The 23,048-nt window shown below is 43.6% G+C and overlaps 3 non-coding genes and 1 pseudogene across 3 annotated transcripts; all 4 read left to right on the top strand.

The window, feature by feature from the left end:
- The first annotated feature begins 367 nt into the window (after positions 1 to 367).
- LOC130388653 (splicing factor 3B subunit 3-like) lies at positions 368 to 23,048 on the top strand (annotated as a pseudogene).
- Positions 3,518 to 3,599, top strand: LOC130389920 (small nucleolar RNA SNORD111). The gene has a single exon (XR_008896698.1). It is a non-coding gene; the product is annotated as a small nucleolar RNA SNORD111 (small nucleolar RNA).
- On the top strand, positions 5,072 to 5,147 carry LOC130389923 (small nucleolar RNA SNORD111). Its single transcript, XR_008896701.1, has one exon. It is a non-coding gene; the product is annotated as a small nucleolar RNA SNORD111 (small nucleolar RNA).
- Positions 9,969 to 10,047, top strand: LOC130389919 (small nucleolar RNA SNORD111). Its single transcript, XR_008896697.1, has one exon. It is a non-coding gene; the product is annotated as a small nucleolar RNA SNORD111 (small nucleolar RNA).

Raw genomic sequence — 23,048 nt, 5'->3', positions numbered from 1 at the left:
TAAGCCCTGCAGAAAATATAAATAAAAATCCTTGCCTAAGCCTAATAAATAAATAGTAATTTACCTTCCTCAAAATGATATATTAGACACACAACCAGTTTACATTTAATATAAGAGTGGGTTGTCAACTAGCTATGGAGTAAATACGTAACGTGATTCTTACAATTTATACCACCATTTTCAAATGTTCAAATGTAAAAAGATTCTTGCAATACACAACCTAAAAACGTATGGCCAGCAAAGTCTACACTTCAAAAGCATTTTGAGAGCGGTAAATAATGCTGCCATCTACAGGAGAGTTTACATATGACGGTCACACACATTTATAGAATATCCATCAGGCGAGTGCTGGCCACTCTATTAGTGTATGACGACGTTATTGTTGACGAAGGACCCCGAAACGGCCGCCATTCGTTTAATTTGTCGTAGGCCTACTTGTTATTATTGGGAATGATTTCTAATCAACTTGAAATCTAAGTCATCCTTTCATTGGCAACGGTAAAAAGTTTATATTATTTATACTCACGGTATCCACTATGCATGGGATGTATTATGCGTTGATTATTTCCCATAGATTTTGAATATATTTGTAGTTACAGATGTATCTATTTTGGATGGGTCGCTTTGTATGAATGGACCTAGCTAGCCCAATATCGAGCTATTTAACAAGATATGGGGTTTATCCTAAACAATATCATTATGACTTTAAAATGGCTCAGTTATTAAACTGCGGTTTCTATACGCTTAAGTATTTTGAGATAGCAAATTTGTTACGGAAATCGGGCAAGTTCACGTCAATATTCAGACGCAATATTCAAACTAGTTTTTAGCGGTTACTTAATGGGGAAATAGCATGCATCCGAGATGAACATATCACACATGTATTCTACGGCATCATACAGCAAAAACTCAGTTAGTGAACTGTATTTTGTTTTTTCATGATGCTCTAATATTCAACGACACATATCCCAAAATTGCATAATTACACAATCGAGCCAAAGTGACTATTAGTTATGCAACGTTGGAAAACAAGATTATCAAATCCCCAATAACTATACAAACACAGAACCATATATCTTCTCAATGCTGATTTCATTTTGTCGTGTCCTTCTGTTTGCATCTCTAGTTTGGACCGTTAAGTGAGGGCTGTGGCCAGCTCCTGAAGACCTACTTTGGATACCTTCTCGTAGGCAGCCATGTTTCTGTACAACATCACTTTGCAGCGTGCCACTGGCATCTCGCATGCCATCCATGGCAACTTCTCAGGTATATAACGGGGGTATAGCTGGGCTGTTGATGTTTTTGTCGCCCCTTACTTTGGCCTGCGTTTCATACATTCTGTGTTTGTTTTCTATTATGAGTTGTGAATTGAACGCAGCCTGCTGTTTACATAGAAATATGTTTTTCATGAGAGATAAGTGTCATTGATATATTGGTAGACATAATATTTGCTTCCAAAATACTTGGCTTCCAATTCCAAAAGAGTTATGGCATTGGTCACTGCGTAATACAACTTTGAATACAAGCGGAGTATACTCAGTTCAAACTGTGGAGCAATGTTTGAGCCTAATCAAACTACATATATCAATCAAGTCAGGCTATATCTGACCAAATGTTAACACATAAGCTAAAGATAAGTAGCCGTTGATAACATAATACTTTATTAATCACTCAAGGGGAAATCGGGTGGACAGCAGCAAAATGCATGCTACGATTACCTTTTGATCCCTTTTCAGATTTATAACAAAATGGATATGATGATTGGACTTCCTGTTTGCTCTATCAAGTGTTGAATGCTTGCTGTCGATTCAAACTGTGACCCTTTGTATCTGGTAGCTTTTTGAAACTTTCATAGTATGTCCCTATTGAATTAATGTTAGTGCAGTTGGTAACTGAGTGTGATGTTTTTTGCTCCTATAGGCACCAAAATGCAGGAGATTGTCGTTTCTCGCGGGAAAATTCTTGAACTGCTGAGGCCTGATGCCAACACAGGGAAAGTCCACACCCTGCTTACGATGGAAGTGTTCGGAATCGTGAGGTCCTTGATGGCCTTCAGACTCACTGGAGGAACCAAAGGTATGTTACACTGGCATGAGACATGTTGTCCAGATCAATATCTGTAATTTACGATTTTTTTCTTTCTCGTGTTATAATACATGAAGTCATGTTGTTGTTTGAAATACTCATCGTATTTATTTTCTTAACTTCTTTTTTTTTTTTTTACCCAAATTTGTCAGTAATCATAATCAGACAGCAGACACCTTATAACACAGGATTGTATTTGCATTTCAGACTACATTGTGGTAGGTAGTGACAGTGGTCGGATCGTCATCCTGGAATACCATTCCTCAAAAAACATGTTTGAGAAGATCCACCAGGAGACTTTTGGCAAGAGTGGTTGCAGACGCATTGTACCCGGTCAGTTCCTGGCTGTGGACCCCAAAGGCAGAGCTGTCATGATTGGTAAGTCATAGGTTACAGGGCGTTCCACTTGTTGACAAAGATACTGCAATGTGATTGGTTAAACTGATTTATTTGTTTATACAAAATTGAAATTGTCGCCTTTTCGCAGAACCATTAAACTCAATGATTTGTAATCATTTTATCATCCTGTGGAAAAATTCGCAAACGCATTCAATGTAATTGGATCGTACAATGTTAGTCGTTATTCAATGCTCTCCATCGCCATGGACCACCTAGCTAGTGATTATATTAATACCGTCGAGAGGTTTAATATTATATATTTTTTGTGCCCAATATTAATTACTTGGAAAGGGTAATTTGTAGAATATTGTCTAGTAGACAGAATGTTGAACAAACGCATGCGGATGGTGGCATTGGCAATGCATAATACTGATTATACCGTACCGTTTCTAGGTACATATTTAATATTAATAATGGGCTTTAGTCTGCAGTATTGTGAGCGCCAGCCCATACAACTAATAACAGTTGTTTTTAGCGGTGCTTAATTTAACTATGCAATGTAGCTTGCTGAGCTCTTGCAACTTGTACTTTTGCATTCGGCCAGCCGCATGAAACGCAAGAAAAACTGCAATGTGTGCGTGTAGTTACCTTTTCCTGTAGAAAGGATTCTCTGCGGTAATGGCGTACCCGTGTGTTAATCGTATTATTCTACTCCCACTCCCTTCTTCCCCAGGTGCAATTGAAAAACAGAAGCTGGTGTACATTCTGAACAGAGACGCGGCGGCCAGGTTGACCATCTCCTCCCCTCTGGAGGCCCACAAGGCCAACACGTTGGTCTACCATGTGGTGGGGGTGGACGTGGGCTTTGAGAACCCCATGTTTGCCTGCCTGGAGATGGACTATGAGGTGAGGCTAAAACCATTGATTCTTAACTCTTCTTTTATATAAAAAGTAGTGCATATTAATGTATACTTTATTCTGTGTCAGGCAAGTTATTGTCAGCAAATTTAATATATCACGTTGGACTCTGGTGACAACTGATATAACCAGAGATGTATCACAATTATTATTTGACGAACAGGAAGAAAGAAATGAGCTGATGAAGTGATGAGTTTCTCATGTCTCTTCTCTGACTTGCACTTGGAGAGAATAATTATTTTCTCTGATCACAGCTTCATTCTGACTTTCCTGTGTGCGTGGATGTGTACACTTTTTCAGTGTATCTTTTCAAAGAGTGCTGGTCTACTTCAAATATTTTAATGTTATAATGGAGATTTTTGTGACCTAGCCACTTAATGTTCCGTCCAGTCCTTTCAGTTGATGTGTCCGTTTCCTTTGTTGGCTCCTTCAGATGCTTGAGGTAACTTCTTGTAGTCTCTGTAGCACATTGCTTCTTCTTGTTTCAAGACCATAAAACATGCTACAGTAAGGGTGAAGGCAACAGTCTTAATATTTAAGTTCTCTTAAATACTCAAAAGATAATTGCTGTATTTATTTGGATAGGAAAATCCTCCGTTATGGTAGTCAGCCAACGACCCTAACGGTTCTCATTTCCTTCTCTCAGGAAGCTGACAACGACCCTACTGGAGAGGCAGCAGCCAATACCCAGCAGACTCTGACCTTTTATGAACTGGACCTCGGTCTGAACCATGTGGTCCGCAAGTACAGCGAAGCCCTGGAGGAGCACGGGAACTTCCTCATTACTGGTAAGCGGTTTTTCATTTTTGAAACGGAACAAAGTAACATCCGATGCCTGATTGAACCTGCACAACGCTCGCGGGGTTAGCCTTGCTCCTGGAGGCAGCACAGCAACGCCCCATTAGCTTAGATGCATGCATTACGAGTATTTAATCAAATGACATCAAAAACAGCCTCCCAATTATGAGAAATTCTGATATACTTTGCAAGACATTAGCTGCAGTCACCTTGACTGAAAATACATCCCTTAACCCAATCTACTGTGCTTTCTGAAGCAGAATAGGCCGTTGTGATTATCATACCCAAATTTTAAACGTTTGTGAATAAATGTGACGTATAACAAGCAGTTAAAAATATTACTTGCCTGAAAGAACAAGGAAGACATTCTTTGTTGGAGTTTCAATTAAAAGCCCTAAGCTTGTTGCACACAAAAAGAACTGTCTTCAATATCAAACAAAACTAACGTTTTCTTTCTTGTCTAGTGCCTGGTGGTGCGGATGGTCCCAGTGGCGTTCTGATCTGCTCTGAAAACTACATCACCTACAAGAACTTTGGAGACCAGCCAGACATCCGCTGTCCTATCCCAAGACGCAGGGTAAGGATTGTGTGCCATTGGATAATCTGTCCAATGTTTAGACCATGAGTTGAGGCAACTAGTGCTGAAACCAGCACTAGTTGCCTCAACTCAACTAACTCGAATGGCAATGTGTATTCGAGTTGGAGTACTCGAGGAAATAGTAAACCAAACTACTAAAAATTCATTAATTTTTACAGTTTTGGAGCAGGGTATCATTAAGTAGCCCAAAGCCTTCTTCGTTGCCGGTAATGTCTTGTTGATGAGGCTGTATACAATAGGTTGGTTCACTTGTGATAGGCACTATCTGAAGTATTTTAATATTATCAAAAGCCCTAAATGCAATTATCCCTGACGGCCAGAGTATTATGATTGCTGATGAAGTGATGAGTTTCTCATGTCTCTTCTCTGACTTTCATGTGGAGAAATTAACGAATTTCTCTGATCACAGCTTCATTCTTGCTTTCATGTGTGCATGGTTGTGTACTCTTATGTCAATGTCTTTGAACCTACTTACCACTAATTTTATTCAGAAAATAACATACCAAAGGTAAATGGAGTATTTCTCTGCACAATGGGATATAAGAGGTTTTGCTTGTACAAAAAAGATAACGCAAGTGAAATATTCAATGTGGACACCACCTGGTTAGAGTTGAGTTAAGCTAGAACACAGCAAGTGGAATTTTCTATTTGTCTGTAATAAATGTTGTGTTTTAGAGAGTAGCATCTAGTGCCAAATCTAGTTTAGATGGACTCTGGAGGATATTTCTAGTGGTGTGCCCCATGAGTACTTGGTCATGGGTTTAACTACCTTATAAAGTATTTTAAATCGGGGTGGGCAGGGCTAAACCAGGTGTATAGGCTAAAGAGGTTAAACCTGGCTGCTCTTAAAACAAGACAATTTAAGTCAAACTATTTGTTGGCCCTTAATCACATTCACAGTCTCAAAGGGCTTAACAAGCCCTATATTAATGATCCCTTCCCCCCTAATCCAAGCCCCCGAGAGGGCAAGGAAAAAACTAATTAGAAGGGGGAAACGGCTCACGTCCACTGGAGTGGACGGTGAGCGGGCTGGCAACCCTCACATTATTCCAGTCATCCGTTCACCGATACAAACCAGGCATCCAGTCCCAGTCACATTAAGAACCATGGCTTGAGAATGGTTTAAGCTAATATCAGCAGTTGTTTAGAAGGAAAGCAGTCGGCGAGGAATCTAGCTTGGAGCCTAATGGCATTATATTTATCATGAATTACTCAATATCGTAAATTAATCAGCATTATGCCTTTGACATATGACGCATGTAGCACATAAATAAAAAGCCAAGCAAAGCATGACATGAGACGCATGGCCTTTAGTTTCAGAAACGGCCACAGAGAGTGGAGCAGCAACAGGTCCCTCATCTCTCCTGATGTTACTGAGGTTGTGAGACATGGTGAGCTTGTACAGTGGCAGCAAGAGGTTATAACAAGCAGTAATTTGTAGCACTTTCAACTGAAAGGAGCTTCACTACACTAACCTCAAGTAAGACTGTTGTATTGTATGTTAGGCTAAAAGCAGGTTAAGAGATGGTAATCCTGTGTGCGCTTTCTTGTAGAAGGGTCTGTCTGGGTAAGAAGGGGATGATTCAGGTGAAGAGTGAGGGAAATTAGGCTGCTCCAACGGTGAGAAGGATGAGGACAGAAGAGGAAAGTTGAAAAAGTGAGCGAGATGCACAATGGCATTTGCTAGAGGGCCCAGTACCATGGCCAGAGATTGTCTTGTGAGGGGCAGAAAAAACAGACCTAACCAAAATGCCAAATAAATGTGAGTATGTTAGGTCAGCCAATGGACGTGAAAAAAGATTTTATTTTTTTAAGTTGCTTGTCGCCCCTGGATCGGTGTGCCCTTAAGAGGAAGAGGTGATTTATTCACCATCCTGTTCCTAATGATTATCAGCTCTGTTTTCCCTGTGTTGAGCGGCAAGAAGTTATGGGACATCCATTTTGTAATGGCAGTCATGCAAGTTTCATGTTTGATTCTATAGAAATGTAGATTCTAGTGTTGTCCGGATTACAGTGGAAGCTTATTCAGGAGCGGTGAATAATATCACAGAGAAGCATGTCGATTGAGCAGTGGACCAAGGACAGACCCTTAGGGGAGACCAAAGCTTAGGGTGCAGTGTTTTGAGTCTTCAGAGAACAAATGACGTTCTATATGTGAGATGAGATCCAAGCCAGAAAAGAGAGGCACCGTTGATGCCAACATGGTGTTCGAGATGATGAAGAATGCTATTGTCAATTGTGTCAAGGGCTGTTTAAGGAGAGTAATGTTTAATAAAAACTTTGTATTTATTTTGTTTCATTCATTGCATCAACCATCCTCAAGGAGCAACCCTTGTGTTAACAGTTTGAACCTTGGGAATTCCTTTGTAGCTCTGAAGCTGATCAACGCAGTGTGACCCTCTCAAAATACCTTTCATGTTTGTTGTTTTGAGCTGCACCTAAAATGGTATTCTCCGAACGAATGCAGAGATTTCCACAGATTTGAAGTCATTATCGTAAGTTTCACCTAACTGCATTCTGGGAAGAATTGCTAAAATCATACCAATATTATCCGCAGCGGATGCCGATAAGCTCATCCCCGCTTTTATATGATCGAGCAACAGTCAATGAAGCCCTGCTGCTCATTCTTAATCGCTCTTTGTTCTGTATCTCCTTTGTGTGGCCTTGCAGAATGATCTGGACGACCCAGAGCGGGGAATGATATTCGTGTGCTCGGCAACCCACAAGACCAAGTCCATGTTCTTCTTCTTGGCCCAGACGGAGCAGGGGGATATCTTTAAGGTTACACTGGAGACGGATGAGGAGATGGTGAGTTTACATTGCCCACGGAAGAGATTGTGTGGGGGAGGGGGGGTATTGAGGCCAGAGGGTCCAGACTAAAAACAAGACTTCCAAATGAGCAAAACTTTCCCCCCTATCTGGAAGAGTTGGATCCTTAGCTTTAAGTTTGTTTGGGATTCATGCTACCAATTTCTTGTTGCAAGGCATTGAAGTCCATTTAAGCAATCTACCTGTCACCAGGTAGATTGCTGCTGGGCTGCAATGGATGGTTGGGGTTGTAAACACCCTGAACTTCAGCCGTCCCTTACCGTCCAACATGCAAACTGGGCTGCAGAAAAAAAAACATCAACTTTAAACCCAGTCCATGCTAACCGAGAAGACCTGAAGTCTTTTCCACTGTACACGCAGGCTCATTGATTACCATTGATGTGCTTTGATAGCGTAAAGCTGTCAACGCTAGTGCTTTACAAAGTTACATTGTCTAAAGTCAGCCATTGTAGATTGCAAAATATCCCCTTGTGAGTAACGCATGTCAAAGTGTCCGACCAGATGCATGATTTGGTGGTTTCCTAGAAACGTTTGTATTTTCTGAATACTGAACTTGAACAAGCTCAGTAGTGGTCATTCAACCTCTTCCCAAAGGCTTCTATTAACTAGGCTTTTTTTTCTAGGTTACGGAAATCAGGATGAAGTATTTTGACACCATCCCCGTGGCAACGGCCATGTGTGTCCTCAAAACTGGCTTCCTGTTTGTGTCTTCCGAGTTTGGAAACCAGTAAGTATCCTTTTACTTTCTTTTTTTATTCATGTATTTGTGACGCAGTCCATTCTGTCATAATCTCAATATTTTATTTTATAATGGTGTAATTAGAGTCTATTAGAGTGCTGTTGAAGTGATGAGTTTCTCATGTCTCTTCTCTGACTTCCACTTGGAGAGAATAACTATTCACTCTGATCACAGCTTTAATCTTTTCTTGCAGTCATGGTTCTGTACATGAGTTAAGTCATTGTTATTATGATATGGTCATGGACATGGTTGTATATTTTGTTTCATGGTGTTGGTTGTAGCTCTTGATTCATGGTGTTGACGATTCTATAAATCCTTGTGGTATAACCCTTGAGTTTACACAGCGTGCACCTCATGACCTCTTTTGAGACATGATATTGTATGTAATCTTATTATGGTATTGTTACTCTAATGAACAACACGTTAAACATCTGGCCTTTGCCCTGCCTGTCCAGCTACCTGTACCAGATCGCTCACCTGGGTGACGATGACGAGGAGCCCGAGTTCTCCTCAGCCATGCCTCTGGAGGAAGGGGACACCTTCTTCTTCCAGCCCCGCCCCCTCAAGAACCTGGTGCTGGTGGATGAATCTGAGAACCTGTCGCCCATCATGTCCTGCCAGGTGTGTGTGTGGTCTGTGTGCCTGCTATTGCCAATATGTTGGACTATCTTGTACCACAGCTGCTGCTAAGGCGGTGTTGTCAATAGGCACACTTTTATTCATTCTACAAATGTATAATTTATCAGTGTTTCCCCCAGCACAGTATGGTTAAGGCGGCCGCCTTAAAAACAATAGGGCCCCGCCTTGACAACCAATGAGAAAAAAAAAAAGAAGTATATACATATTTTTATAAATATTTTTTAATTATTATGCATTAACAAAGTACAAAATCTTGTAGGGAAAGAAAACATACTTCCATCAGGTATAAAAAAATAAAGATAAACAATGGATTGGTGATACTGTTGAAAACAATAGTCGTGCGACATTTTCCGGGGGAAACTACTTTATGGTTTTGGACATGGTCAGCAAATGGAAGTCATCATGTCTGACCCTTGTTACTTCAGGTAACCTTGTCTAAATAATTATTTGAACAGAAATAAATATTAGAATAGCGGCCCTCATGACAGAGTATTAATGGTGCTGTTGAAGTGATGAGTTTCTCATGTCTCTTCTCTGACTTCCACTTGGAGAGAACACCTATTCACTCTGATCACAGCTTTAATCTGGCGGTCATGTCGGCCTGGATGTGTCCCCTTTTCTCTGTGTATCTAAACCTTGTTGGTCTAGTTAAGTCATTGTTAATCGGGTAATGTCATAGAAATGGTTATATATTTTTAGTCCTCTGGAAATAACGCAGAGGAATAATGTGAGTTTACACAGCGTGCACCTTGTGACCTTTTAGGTGGCATGAATCTGGTCAGGGCTGTTTGGAGCAATTTTCAGCAGTCATGTTATGAACTGCACAAAACAGACAACCGCATGAAAACGTAAAATTACTCTTTTCCCCCTTTTTTTGTCTCAGATTGCTGATTTGGCAAACGAGGACACCCCTCAGCTGTATGTCGCCTGTGGAAGAGGTCCCAAGTCTACCCTGAGAGTCCTCAGGCATGGACTGGAGGTACACAAATCTCTCTATGAGCACATCCTAACTTGCTCTCATGGCTGCATCAAATGATGAGTTTTCATGTCTCTTCTCTGAATGTAATGTGAGGAGTTAATCTTTTTTATCTGACACCTGCAGGGTAGCCCCGTACCACGAAACATCAGCACATGTCTGCTCATTAATCGGATCTTCTTGGGTTTCCTTTCCTTTGTCCTCGGTTTCAGGTGTCAGAAATGGCTGTGTCCGAGTTGCCCGGTAATCCCAACGCTGTGTGGACAGTGCGCAGACACGTTGAAGGTAACGTCTAATTATCATCAATGCATCAGAGATTTCCCGATCCTCATTCGTTGGTGACTCTATTAGCAAGACTATTTCTTGCTAATATTTATGCCCACTAGGGAGAGCTGTTGTTTAATCTTGAAAGAGAGGTAACTTTACTTTAACCTGTGCCTGTCCTAGGGTCTTTTTGAAGACGTTTCTGAAGTCTACATAAATTAAAATCGGACGTGCGTGGAGTTATGCTAATGAGCTTCTCTGATGCTTGGATGGGCGCCTCATTGTTTTAAGTGGCAGTGGCGGAGAACAGAGAATAACAAGTTTGAGGCTGTTTACTGTAAACATGATGACTACCACTCATGAAACCAAAAATGAAAGTCATTCTACATTGAGCATCATTATTCCCCACGTCAATAAAACTGAAGGGGACTGTACACATACGATGAATACATGAATTAATTTTATTTGAGTCATTTTTTACAGATCTAGCCAGTGAATAGATCAGCTTAACCAATCAAAATCGGGAGCTTTGTTATAGTCATCATGGCCAAAGTATATTTTGTACGACATAGCGGCAATAACACGTTTGCTCTTATTGCATCCAAAGTGGTAAACTACATTTATAAACCTATAATTATAAACCTTTAATAATTAATAAACCTATGGGTAGTAATCATCAGTCCAGATAGCAGGAAGCGGGAGCCTTGAGGTTCTCAACTCTCCCCTCAATCCATTGCTTCTTTTTCCGCTTGCAACAACAATTATATTGTTTGCTGAACTCAAATTTGGCCTTTTGTCTCTTTTTCCTCCGTCCTCTCCCACATGGTCCCTCCAACAGACGAGTTTGACGCCTACATCATCGTGTCCTTCGTCAACGCCACGCTGGTCCTGTCCATCGGAGAGACGGTCGAGGAGGTGACAGACTCTGGGTTCCTGGGAACCACGCCCACACTGTCCTGCTCGCTGCTGGGCGAGGATGCCCTGGTGCAGGTGAGTGGAACACACCTGGAGGCTCCCTTTGAATAACAACCAACTGGCTGGAAGGGCACAGCCAAGGCTCCCACTTGACACTGTTCAACACTTGAGAGGAGGTTTACCCCGACTGACGGCGTCTTTAAAGTCTGCATTTTTGAGAAATGTGACGTAGCCATCGCTGTGATGATGGGGGGGCATGTTATTTATTCACCATCCTGTTCCTAATCCCTCCTTCCCAGGTGTACCCCGACGGCATCCGCCACATCAGGGCCGACAAGCGTGTGAACGAGTGGAAGACCCCCGGGAAGAAGACGATTGTCCGCTGTGCCGTGAACCAGCGGCAGGTAGTGATCGCCCTCACTGGGGGCGAGCTGGTCTACTTTGAGATGGACCCGGTAAGTTACAGATTTAGCTTTTACTTTTATTAGACATTTTGGCAACAGGCAAATTAAAGCTGCTGCACATCAAGCCCACTTTGATTCATGCTACCAATGTATACTTTATGTTTAACATCATCTCTGACTCTGGTTACTCCAGATGACCTTGTTAAATTATTATCTGAACAGAATGTTTTTAGAATAGCAGCCCTCATGACCGTCAGTATTAATGGTGCTGTTGAAGTGATGAGTTTCTCATGTCTCTTCTCTGACTTCCACTTGGAGAGAATAACTATTCACTCTGATCACAGCTTTATTCTGGCATTATTAGGGTAATGTCATAGACATGATTATATATTATTTTTATGGGGTTTGTAGCTTTTGTTTCATGGTGTTAACAATTCCTGTCTATCTGACTGATGAACTCAAATGTGTCTGTCTGTCATTAATCTTCTTCTTCTCTCTTTCTGTCTGTCTGTTGGCTTCGTAGTCGGGCCAGCTCAATGAATACACAGAGCGTAAGGAGATGTCTGCCGACGTGGTCTGCATGAGCCTGGCCAACGTTCCCCCCGGCGAGCAGCGCACCCGCTTCCTGGCCGTGGGCCTGGTGGACAACACGGTCCGCATCATCTCCCTGGACCCGCTGGTAAGTGGCACGCAGGCCCAGGCTTCACCCCACCTCGCAACCCGATTATTCCCTGACCGAGAATACAAGACAATCAACAAGGCTGCTTGTCTCGCTGAGTTACGGCAGGCGTCTTAGAAGACACTGAACAGGAGAACTGGCAGTTACATTTTACTGCTCTTGGTACAAGCGTTACTGGGGGCTCCCCTACCCACAATCAAAGGGGAAGTTGACCGGGTGACTGAGGTTGGTATTAAACCTCTCTTTAGGGAGTCGGAGGCCCCCACCCATACACAGGCTCATAAGGTCATATACTTGTCCATCAAAGTGAAAGCAGCAAGGGCTCCAACTGACCGTGGCTCCTGCACTGAGCTTGGATCAGACCAGGGTTTGTGTTTGGCTTTGACAGAGGCCGAGTGTCGTGCATTAAATGCATTTTGAAGTTATTACTCGTGGATCTTATTTTACCATGTTTTTCATAGTATTCACGTATTCTCAAGTAAGCCAAACGTTTAGTTGGCACTGCTTTGACATTTCCCAAAGAAATGGCCAATTCTGGGAAATAGTCAATACATTAGAAACAATTGTTGTTTCTGTATAGACATTTGTCATGTATTGTGAGCACTACATTTGATCTCTATAAATATCTTGACGTCTGTTGGGACAGAATGTGGTCATGAGCTCAATGATGTCCAGACATGGTTCAAACTAGTCTACTAGTTGGCTGGTAGTGATTGGTCTTGTGACCTTCTTAAGCTGATCTCCTGAAATTTGACCTCTCTACGTGGTCCTGATTGAGATCTTTGTTTGAAAAGTTACATTCTTCTCTGAACCAACTTGAACCATTGAACAAGTCCACAGCCTCCTTTTTAGTTTTTATTCTGTGCACAAGCATGCACGCCGGCCTAGATTGGTAACCTTTTAAAATGAATTGTCAGACATCCTACACTGACTCGTCTCGTTTGAACGTTTGCTTGTTGCCATAGTAATGACTAGCCCCATCTCATCCATTCTCATTCCAGGACTGTCTGCAGCCGCTGAGTATGCAGGCCCTGCCCGCCCAACCAGAGTCACTCTGTATCGTGGAGATGGGGGGCGTGGAAAAACAGGACGAGCTGGGAGAGAAGGGAACCATCGGCTTCCTTTACCTGAACATTGGACTTCAGGTAGATCGGCCAGGCTTTGCTTGCTTGATGTTGGATCGTCTCTCATGTTGTCTCAAATCCTAATTGTATGCGTAATACGTGTTCTAATGCAGTTATTTTCCCTCCTCTGGTAGAATGGAGTGCTCCTCAGAACCGTTCTGGACCCAGTGACCGGTGACCTCTCTGACACCAGAACACGCTACTTGGGCTCCCGACCGGTCAAGCTCTTCAGAGTCCGGATGCAGGGACAGGAAGCTGTAAGTCTATTTATTTGATTCTGGCTGTCTCTCTCGGTTTCGCGAATCGTAACCTTTCAACCCCAGTAACCAAGGGACATGATGTGACCTGTGGCGAGCTGTGTAGTTCCCCGCCAAGCGTCTGGCACGCCCATCTGCTCTAGGGATTCCTCCTCCATTTCATGTTTATTTTCAGAAGCTCAAATAGTCCCCTGGTGCTTGCCCGTCCTGCTATTACTGTTATTTCCCACATGCGAGTCATTGTTCTGGTGGTATCCCACCGGCATCGCCCCTGTCTGGCGCTGTGGGACTCTCCCTTCATCCTGCCCCTTCCCATGGCTCCTGAGAACAGACACTTCTCTGAGGTCCTGGGGGGGGCTCGGGGGGGCCGCTGACATCCTTTGAGTTCTAACCCTAAAGAACAACCTTTCGTTGTAGAATGTGACACCAAACCAAATGTTGAAAATGCTTCGCTGCCATTAAAGTTCTCCTCGTCCTTCCCACCCCTTCCTCACAGGTGCTGGCCATGTCCAGTCGCTCCTGGCTGAGCTACTGTTACCAGTCCCGGTTTCACCTGACCCCGCTATCTTATGAAACCCTGGAGTACGCCTCCGGCTTCGCCTCTGAGCAGTGCCCAGAAGGCATTGTCGCTATCTCTACCAACACACTCAGGTACACTCCCTGGCCTAGCCCCGCCATTCATCCTCTTTTCTCTTTTATTATGGAATCGAGGGCACATGGATTTTTATTTTGTAATAATTGTGAAACAAACATGACTTATTAGTTTGTGAAATAGTTTTTGTTTTACTTCTTAATGATTCCAGTTGCAAGTCTACCCATGTCATTGACTGATTAAGATTTGCTGGTGTAGTTATGGTGTAGGGTCTTATAGATGGAGTTGGAGTGTGTGATTCTTCATCCTCCATGTGGTTCTCTCCCTGAAGGATCTTGGCCTTGGAGAAGCTGGGTGCGGTCTTCAACCAGGTGGCCTTCCCTCTACAGTGCACGCCCCGGAAGTTTGTGATCCACCCCGAGACCAACAACCTCATCGTGATTGAGACGGACCACAACGCCTACACGGAGGCCACCAAGGCTCAGAGGAAACAGCAAATGGCAGAGGTACGTGCAAAAGATGCATGGACTGGGTGTGTAAACCCTTAATGCAGTGTATAGAATTGATTAGCATCTAGCGAAACAGACTTTGTAGAGATTATTTAGTTAGGGCGATGCGACGCTTGGAGAGAAATTTGTGTCTAATTGTGTATTTGCATTGACTTTGTCTGTAACTGCACCACGCAAAATGTTTCTACTAGGGCTGTCAATCCAAGACAGCTTTTCATTGGTGTGGTGATTATGTGAATATGACCCATATTTGCATCGCTAGCGATGTGTATAGCTTTGAGATTCACTTGCGTTAGATGAAAAATATAGTATAGTAAATTCAGCTTTCGAATAATACAGGTACATCTCAATAAATCACAATATTGTGAAAAAAGTTCGTTCATTTCAATAATTAAATTCAAAAGTGAAAAAAATATAATTAATATTAACTTTGAATCATTACACCCAATGTGAAATATTAATAAACTGGTAGAAAAAAAAAGCTAAATCTGATTGCCTAATGGTTGAAATCCAATGCTTCTGGTCGTGCAGGAGATGGTGGAGGCGGCCGGAGAAGACGAACGGGAACTTGCTGCCGAGATGGCAGCAGCGTTCCTCAACGAGAACCTGCCTGAAGCCATCTTCGGGGCTCCCAAAGCCGGGGCCGGACAGTGGGCCTCGCTGGTCCGCCTGATCAACCCGATACAGGGCACCACTCTGGACCTGGTGCAGCTGGAGCAGAACGAGGGCCGCCTTCATGTGAGGCCAGCGCCCGTCTGATCCCATGTGCATTCACCCCCCACTGCCCACACCCACGTCACCTCTCGCACCGCTAGAGCTAACACATGCAGTGCATGCGTCAGCCCTAATTATAGAAACAAGGTGGTCCATTGATTGCTAAGGCAATCAAAACCAATTGCCTTAGCGGTGTTCCTATTCCTATAATGTGTGTAATGCATTGTTGTTGGTTCTTATGTGGCACCGCCACCTTGTATCTCTTGCCAACCAGCTGTTTTTTTTTTTTGCAAGGCTGATGTGTTATTTTAAGACATGGTTTCACTAAACTCATTTTTACATTATTTCCATATTCTGAATGATGTCAGGAATTTGCCACTGGCTGTACTGCAGAATGCACAATATTTACTTATTTTTGAAGTGCTTGTACAGCATCCTACTGTTAATTCCCAAGGGGGACATGTTTCAATATCTTTTGAAGTACTCGACATCCCTTGCATGTGTTCAGCTTCAGGAAACCCTTGTCTTACGCTGATGCTCTCTTTGCTTTTCTCTCTCGCTCTCTCTCCCTCTCCTCGCTCTCTTCGCGCTCCCTCGCTTCTCTCTCTTCCAGTGTGACAGTGTGTCGTTTCGCCAGCACCGGAGATGATTGGTTTGTTCTTGTGGGCGTGGCTAGAGACAGATCCTCAACCCAGGTCGGTGGCCGGAGGCTTCATCTACACCTACCGGCTCTCCAGTGCAGGAGACAAGCTGGAATTCATGCACAGGTGGGTACCGACCCCTGTGTTATCACCATCAACGTTCATATGATTCAATGTTATGTAACAATATATAACATTTATGCACATTAATGCAAACTTTGAGTCCTTAAATTGCACAGATAACAAAAAGTCCCATTAAGAAAGTCCAAGACAAAAAGCTCGCATTAAGGAAACTCCAACTGCCGTAGCATCGGCCCTCTGCGAGATTAGCTAATTTAAGTGTTTTTCCGATGGAATCGTATGTCAGAGAGGCAGCCTTTAGTGCCAGCCATAACTGTGAAACAATTTATTTTGGCGGGATTCCAGTCCAGAACAATAATCTGTGCCCACATATAGCGGTATGAAGTAAAGATGGAGACTGAGATATCAGTTTGAATAAAGGCATGGATTCTCTCCCCAGGATGCCGCCAATCTTCCCCTGTCTTCCAAATTGGTCTCATGCAACTTGATGGCCATGGGGGCTTTTTCAGCTCACATGTTTCCTTAACTCAAGTTGATTAAGATGGGAAGTGAACCATAAGCAGTGCAGCTTTTTTTAAGTACAAGGTCCTGGTCACAGGACACATTCCCCGTGACATACCTGTCAAGTGTATTTATACAGCCCTAAATGGCATCCTTTTAAAGGTCGAGGGCAGCACATTTCTGTTTGCCCACATCTCTTAACTTATAGCGCACAGTGACGCTGTTATATTCCTGCTATCTAGCAAGCTGCCTGTGTTGATCTTGTTTGAGACCAAGACTATCTTTGCTGGCCGGAAATGTGTTCCCCATAACCTCGGTGTTAAGCAACAGCCTGAGACAATGAGACATAGCTTATGGTTTACTCAAGTCTTGCCACTTGCTTAACGGGAACAAATATGATGGGGAAATTGCAATACTGCCCTATGGTCATTTCCATGGTCGTTCTCCATCTTCAATGTCTCTAACAAAGCCATATTATGGCTTTGTTATTATGGGTCTTTGCGTTACCACTTGATCGCCATTGCCCAACAACAGTAGATCAATGGATGATGACACCAAGGTCAGGGTTTCCAGTCGAGGCGTGCGAGGAGACGTGACAAATCAGAACTGTAATGTCTCGGCAATGCTACGATAATACCTTGTCAATACCTGTTTATAGATGGATATCTATTTATATATCTTCATGTGGTATAAAACTGAAATCCCAGAACCAACTTAGTCGCAACACTCCAAGACTCTGGAAAATAGTTTCATAGCCGTAACACTGAACATTCAAGAAACCGCTCTAGGTACCACTCTATTTTTAACAGAACCCTCTTTCTTTGTTACTTCTTTCTAAATTACAATTCAAATCAAACGGACGATTTGAATGCCCTACACACAAATATAAAATAAATGTTATACACTGAACAACTTGGCACTTAAATGTTAAATACGATAATGGAAATGTTGCAAATGTTTTTGAGTATATTCAATTACTGCTGACATTTATAATGACATGGAATAATCTTGTCTGCAGCTAACTATTGGGTTGTCATGGTTTTTGATTGGCAGACTCCGGTGGAAGACGTTGCCATTGGCCATTGCTCCATTCCAGGGGCGGGTCCTGGTTGGCGTTGGTAAACTGCTGAGGATTTACGACCTGTGGCAAGAAGAAACTACTGTAGGAAGTGTGAGAACAAGGTAAAGTTGATTATCAAATGTAGCAGTTGGGAACCTGCCACACCTATTTTAGGACCTTATATGGCTGTCTTGCATGATGAACAGTGCACTGTGCTTCTTGTGTGTGGTCCATCTGTTTCTGGTTGTTCGTCAATGGCAGTTATTCACGTTGGCCTTTTTAATTTATAACTCGGTCAACATGATGAAGATGATATGAAGATTTTGTGATGGACTATTCCATAACATGCCAACTGCTACTCGGGCTGCCGTCACTCCGCTAACTTAATTCCTCTTCTCCCCCCACCCCCAACCCCCAACCTCTCGCACGCACTCACACCTCCAGCACATTCCCAACCTGGTGACCAGCATCCACACCATTGGGCAGCGCGTGGTCGTGACGGACGTGCAGGAGAGCCTGTTCTGGGTGCGCTACCAGCCGCAACGAGAACCAGCTGATCGTGTTCCGCCGACGACACCAACCCCCGCTGGGTGACCACCGCCTGCCTGCTGGACTACGACCACCATGGCCTCGGCGGACAAGTTCGGAAACATCAGCATCGTAAGCAGGGATGGATGTTGTGAGGTGTTTGATCGGTGGCGCGATTGTTATTGACACTGTTTATCGGTCCGGTAAGTCTTATTGGAAAGGATTTTTGTTTGACTGTTCTTTTACAAGAATTAGTTATAATTATCCATATAATATAATTATATTTTTTATGCAAAGCAAGACAAACTATTTTATGGGTCTTTTTATAATTTTCTTTCTAATTCAGCCTCATTTTGAGTAATTATTTGCTCCTAGATTTTGGAGCGGTACAAGCCACACAAATTGCCAAGAATCGACATCCATCAGTACAGTCCGCCATTCCTATCATAACAATTGCAACTTTGAATCTTAATTGACATGCTGAACCTTAATTCCTCAAGGACCCATAAGTCAGTTGAGATAAATTGTCTTACTTTAAAAGTTTTGGGAAACCTTGGACAAAATCGTGAGAACTGTAAACTCAAATGACATAAAATTGTCAACATTGTCCTGAATACTGCCCAACCTTATGGTATAATGGTTCTGTTAAAAATATCTGTTGATTTGCACTGAAAAAATATTATGCAATGAGCCGCCATTTTTTCCCAGTCATAAATCCGCTGCTGAGAATCCCAGAGCTCTATAACATGGTGGGCCCATAAAGGAATTCCCCCTTGGGTAATGGGGAAAGTTGTGCGATGACGAAGAAAATAATGACGTAACAGGGTCAATTGTCAATTAGGGTTGCCGCAGTATACGGTATTACCGGTGTTACCGGTGTTGAGGCCAACACCGATCACTGTGTGTTGAACACCGGCAACAGTTATATATATATATTTTTTAAGACGAGCATGCAAGTCGCCGTCATCTTTAGGCCTATTTGATAAAAAAAAAAAAGTTCTGCAGTTTGTCTTTGCAGTTTTATTGTTGATGTGTTTTTTTTTCTTAAAAAAATAAAACGTTATAAGACGCTGTCACCGAGAATCGGTGCGCTGACAAGACGCTGTCACCGAGTGTGAGGAGAGAGTCGACGGAGAGATGGCGGTGACCCTGTTTCCAATAGTTTAGTATACCACTTATGCTCGGTAAACTACGGGTGTTGAACGAGGGTGTATTACATCACGGTGTGAAAAGTCCAACACGCGGGCAAACCTATTGTAATAACCGCAACCAAACTAACGATCCAGGCCCAATTTATTCAATCAAGTACAGCCTGCCTCAAAAGCGGCCAGGGAATGGAGGACTTGGCTGCACGCTGTATTAGCATACGCAAGCTCGCAAGATTATTGAGTCACCCGAAGAGTGGCTCCTGCAACCATGCTTTTTTCAGGAAATGCATAGGCAGGCGACATGTTAGTAGAATATGTATTTGTTGGAGGTGGGATATGAGCACGATGGGTGGGTGGGGCAGGAGAGGGATAGTGTGGCCTGTTGTTTCCGCCTTTGTCGTTGAGGTTTAATTGCTTGTAGAGGAGGTGGGGAGCCGAACTGGCGCACGAAATACCTCCTGTGTAATTTGGTCAGATGAATTTAATTAGCTGTGCAAGCAAATACTTTCTAGCATTCAATTAGATATCTTCCTGGATTACATTAAAAGCAAGGGCTGTGTTTAAGCGTCCCTTATACTTCTTTGCAGCTACTTGTGTCCTTTTTTAATTTTATTTTTGGTCAACTATGTGAACAAATGAATTATCTCAACTCATATTTCACATCAATTAACGATTTGATTTCCTTATTTAACTTCATCCGAGTCAGAATCGTGTTTGAACTGCTGTCTAATTCCCGGTTAATATCCTGATTCCTGACTTGCAAAAATATATATAAGGTCACTACCACCAAGAGGTTCCTCTGAAGATCGAAGATTTCTGAGCAGTTTATGGACGCATCACCAGAGCTTTATATCTTCTATTCTGTTTTTTTCCCACAAGGTGCGTCTCCCCCAAACACCAGTGACGACGTGGACGAGGACCCCACAGGGAACAAAGCGCTGTGGGACCGAGGCCCTTCTCAACGGCGCCGGCTGGCAGAAGGTACCACACACCCGCCCCGCCGCAGTTCCTCGGCCGTCACGTTCTCTCTCTCGTCCTCTGTGTGTGTGGGTGTGTGTGTGTTTGTGGTGTGTGTGTGTGTGTGTGTGTGTGTTGTGTGTGTTGTGTGTGTGTGTGTGTGTGTGTGTGTGTGTGTGTGTGTTTGTGTGTGTGTGTGTGTGTGTTGTGTGTGTGTGTGTGTGTGTGTGTGGTTAGTGTCAGCCTTTAGCACGAGCTTTGTGGCATATGGTCAGATGTGTCTTGCATTTCGTCAGCTTTGTGTCTGGGGGATGAAACATCTACCAGCCCTGGCAAAGCTTTTGGACATGAAATGAGGTAAGAAGTCGTATTTCATGCCCCAGAAACAAAAATTTAGCACATTACCCAGAAACTGCTAAAAAAAAAGGTCACTTATTGTCTTTTTTACGAGCCATGCACTTGGTGCATAGCGGGGATGTGTCTTGTGCAATGTTTCCACATTCCCACGCATTTCTTTAGCAATATCCCTTTGACACTATATGCAGCTTTGGTTCAAGTTTCTTTTTTCAGACCCATCCCAACCACAGTTCCAAGTTTGTGGCCTTTTGTCTCCATTATGTTGGGGTTGTCGGTTCTCTTCTGGCACCCAACTCCTACGTCTGCATAGAAGCAGTGTCCCATTCCTCTGTAATGACCTGTTGCAGCTTTCCCCCGACCGTCAGCCATCCCTGGACATGTTTAGTTGATGCTGGGTCTGTGGTGGCTGGGGTCCTGGGGGCCGGGTGGCTTCTCGGGGTACTGTGCGTGAGTACGCTCACTCCCTGCTGCGCATGAACGCTCCGAGGCTTTTCTTGAACACAAGCCCACCCTCCTAGCGACTTATGCATGATTCAACCATGAAACAAAACCCAGTTCTTGTTTGTCTCGGCTGTTCGTCGATTATGCGATTCAAATTCCAAAACAACTTCTTGGCCACCGTCAGCTGCAGCCCCTGCATCCGTTATTCTGTCAGTGGTTAATTTAATCAAACTAGGCATTTATTTAACTATTAGTGTTGAATTATTAGATAATCTTGTGTGAATTTCATTATAATTCCGATAAACTCATCTTTTTTATAGATAAATTGTCACACTGAGTTTCTATTAGCGGCGCAAATGACGTGTGCGTTTGTGTGTTTACACTCTGCAAATACCAGAGGTATTGGCCAAGAAACTATTGCATGAACGAGACCTTTGTATCGTATTACGCTGGCGTTTCCTCAGGGTCATCATTGATGGGTGCTGACTTAGCCCTCTTCCATGTCTATGATGCAATAACCGGCCAACAAGCATGCACTAAAAACACCCCCCTTCCTTTTTGCCCCCCGGCTGAGGTCATTATGACATACCACATCGGAGAGACAGTGCTGTCCCTGCAGAAGACCACTCTCATCCCTGGGGGGTCAGAGTCCCTCGTCTACACTACACTGTCCGGGGGCATCGGCATCCTGGTCCCTTTCACCTCACACGAGGTATGGCTGACTGATCTGTTCTGTTGAAAACACACACACCCACCCACTGTAAGTGGTGGTAGCTCTTCCCAGGGGGTTGAATAAACTGAAACTGACGGACACTTGGCCTGTCTCTCTGAACGTCTGTATATCTGTACTACTATTGACACTACAAAACCCAGACATACATTGGCGTATTCTATGCCAGGATGGACAGTTGAAGCAGGCTCTGTATCCTTGGCTGCTTGTATGGACGGTTTAACCCGTCTCCCCTCGACTCTTTCCAGGACCATGACTTCTTCAGCATCTGGAGATGCACATGCGCTCAGAAGTTCCTCCCCTGTGTGGCCGGGACCTCTCAGTCTTCAGGTCCTACTATTCCCAGTGAAGGTCAGTAACGTTGGTCTGGGTTCAATTGCTGTTTGTTTAACCAAAACAAAACTAACTTGTGTGTCTGTCTCCTTTTGGACTCGCTGTGCTCAATGTTCTCCTTCCATGCATTGAGACGCCTGTGCAGGACACCTGCATTACGATTCTTAAGAGTGAATGGCTTCCCAATCGTTCTTGTCCCTCCTGCCGAGGGCACTCATCCCCTTATTGTGTCTTAGGCTCGTCACATGGTCAATGACATCACCGCTATGCACGCCTCTGCCCCATTGTAGCGTTGTGGAGTGACTGACGGTCAATTGCACGTCTCTCGGGGCCTGGAGATGCCCCGAGGCCAGCCTTGTAGCCACTCAATGGCCCATAAAATGAATGCACACTTTTATTTAAAAACCTCCCAAACGCCTGCTATTAGCCTGACCGGGGCAACAGGGAACTGAATCGATGAAGTGCTACTTCCGGCTCAACCCAAGGAAATTCCTCCTCAACGTTCCCCTCACGTGAAGGTGATATTGAAAATGGAATGTTGATTCTCCTTAAATGTTATTTTAAGTCACATTCAACTGCTCATCTGCTGACTCATGTACTTGGCCCAAAGGACAGTATGTTGTAAATCATATATGGCATGGAATCCAAATTCTTCTATTCCATATAAAATGTTTTGGTTGAAGGCCTCCCAATCGACCATGTAGCGTTAAGTCGTAGCCCCTTCGTTCCTGCCCGTCCCCAGAACGTGAATGATGGAGGACCTGTGTGAGCAGTTTCAATCAGCCTTGGACCCTCACATAGCAGAAGATCCGTGGCGGAGGAGGCGCGACCGGCCGCCGCCGGAGGTGTCGAAGAAGCTTGGGAGGATATCCGACCACGCTACGCCTTCTAG

Source organism: Gadus chalcogrammus, chromosome 9, assembly GCF_026213295.1.
Source record: "Gadus chalcogrammus isolate NIFS_2021 chromosome 9, NIFS_Gcha_1.0, whole genome shotgun sequence".
Lineage (NCBI taxonomy): Eukaryota > Metazoa > Chordata > Actinopteri > Gadiformes > Gadidae > Gadus > Gadus chalcogrammus.
The sequence above is the reverse complement of the archived record's forward strand: the minus strand, read 5'-3'. Positions and strand labels throughout refer to the sequence as shown.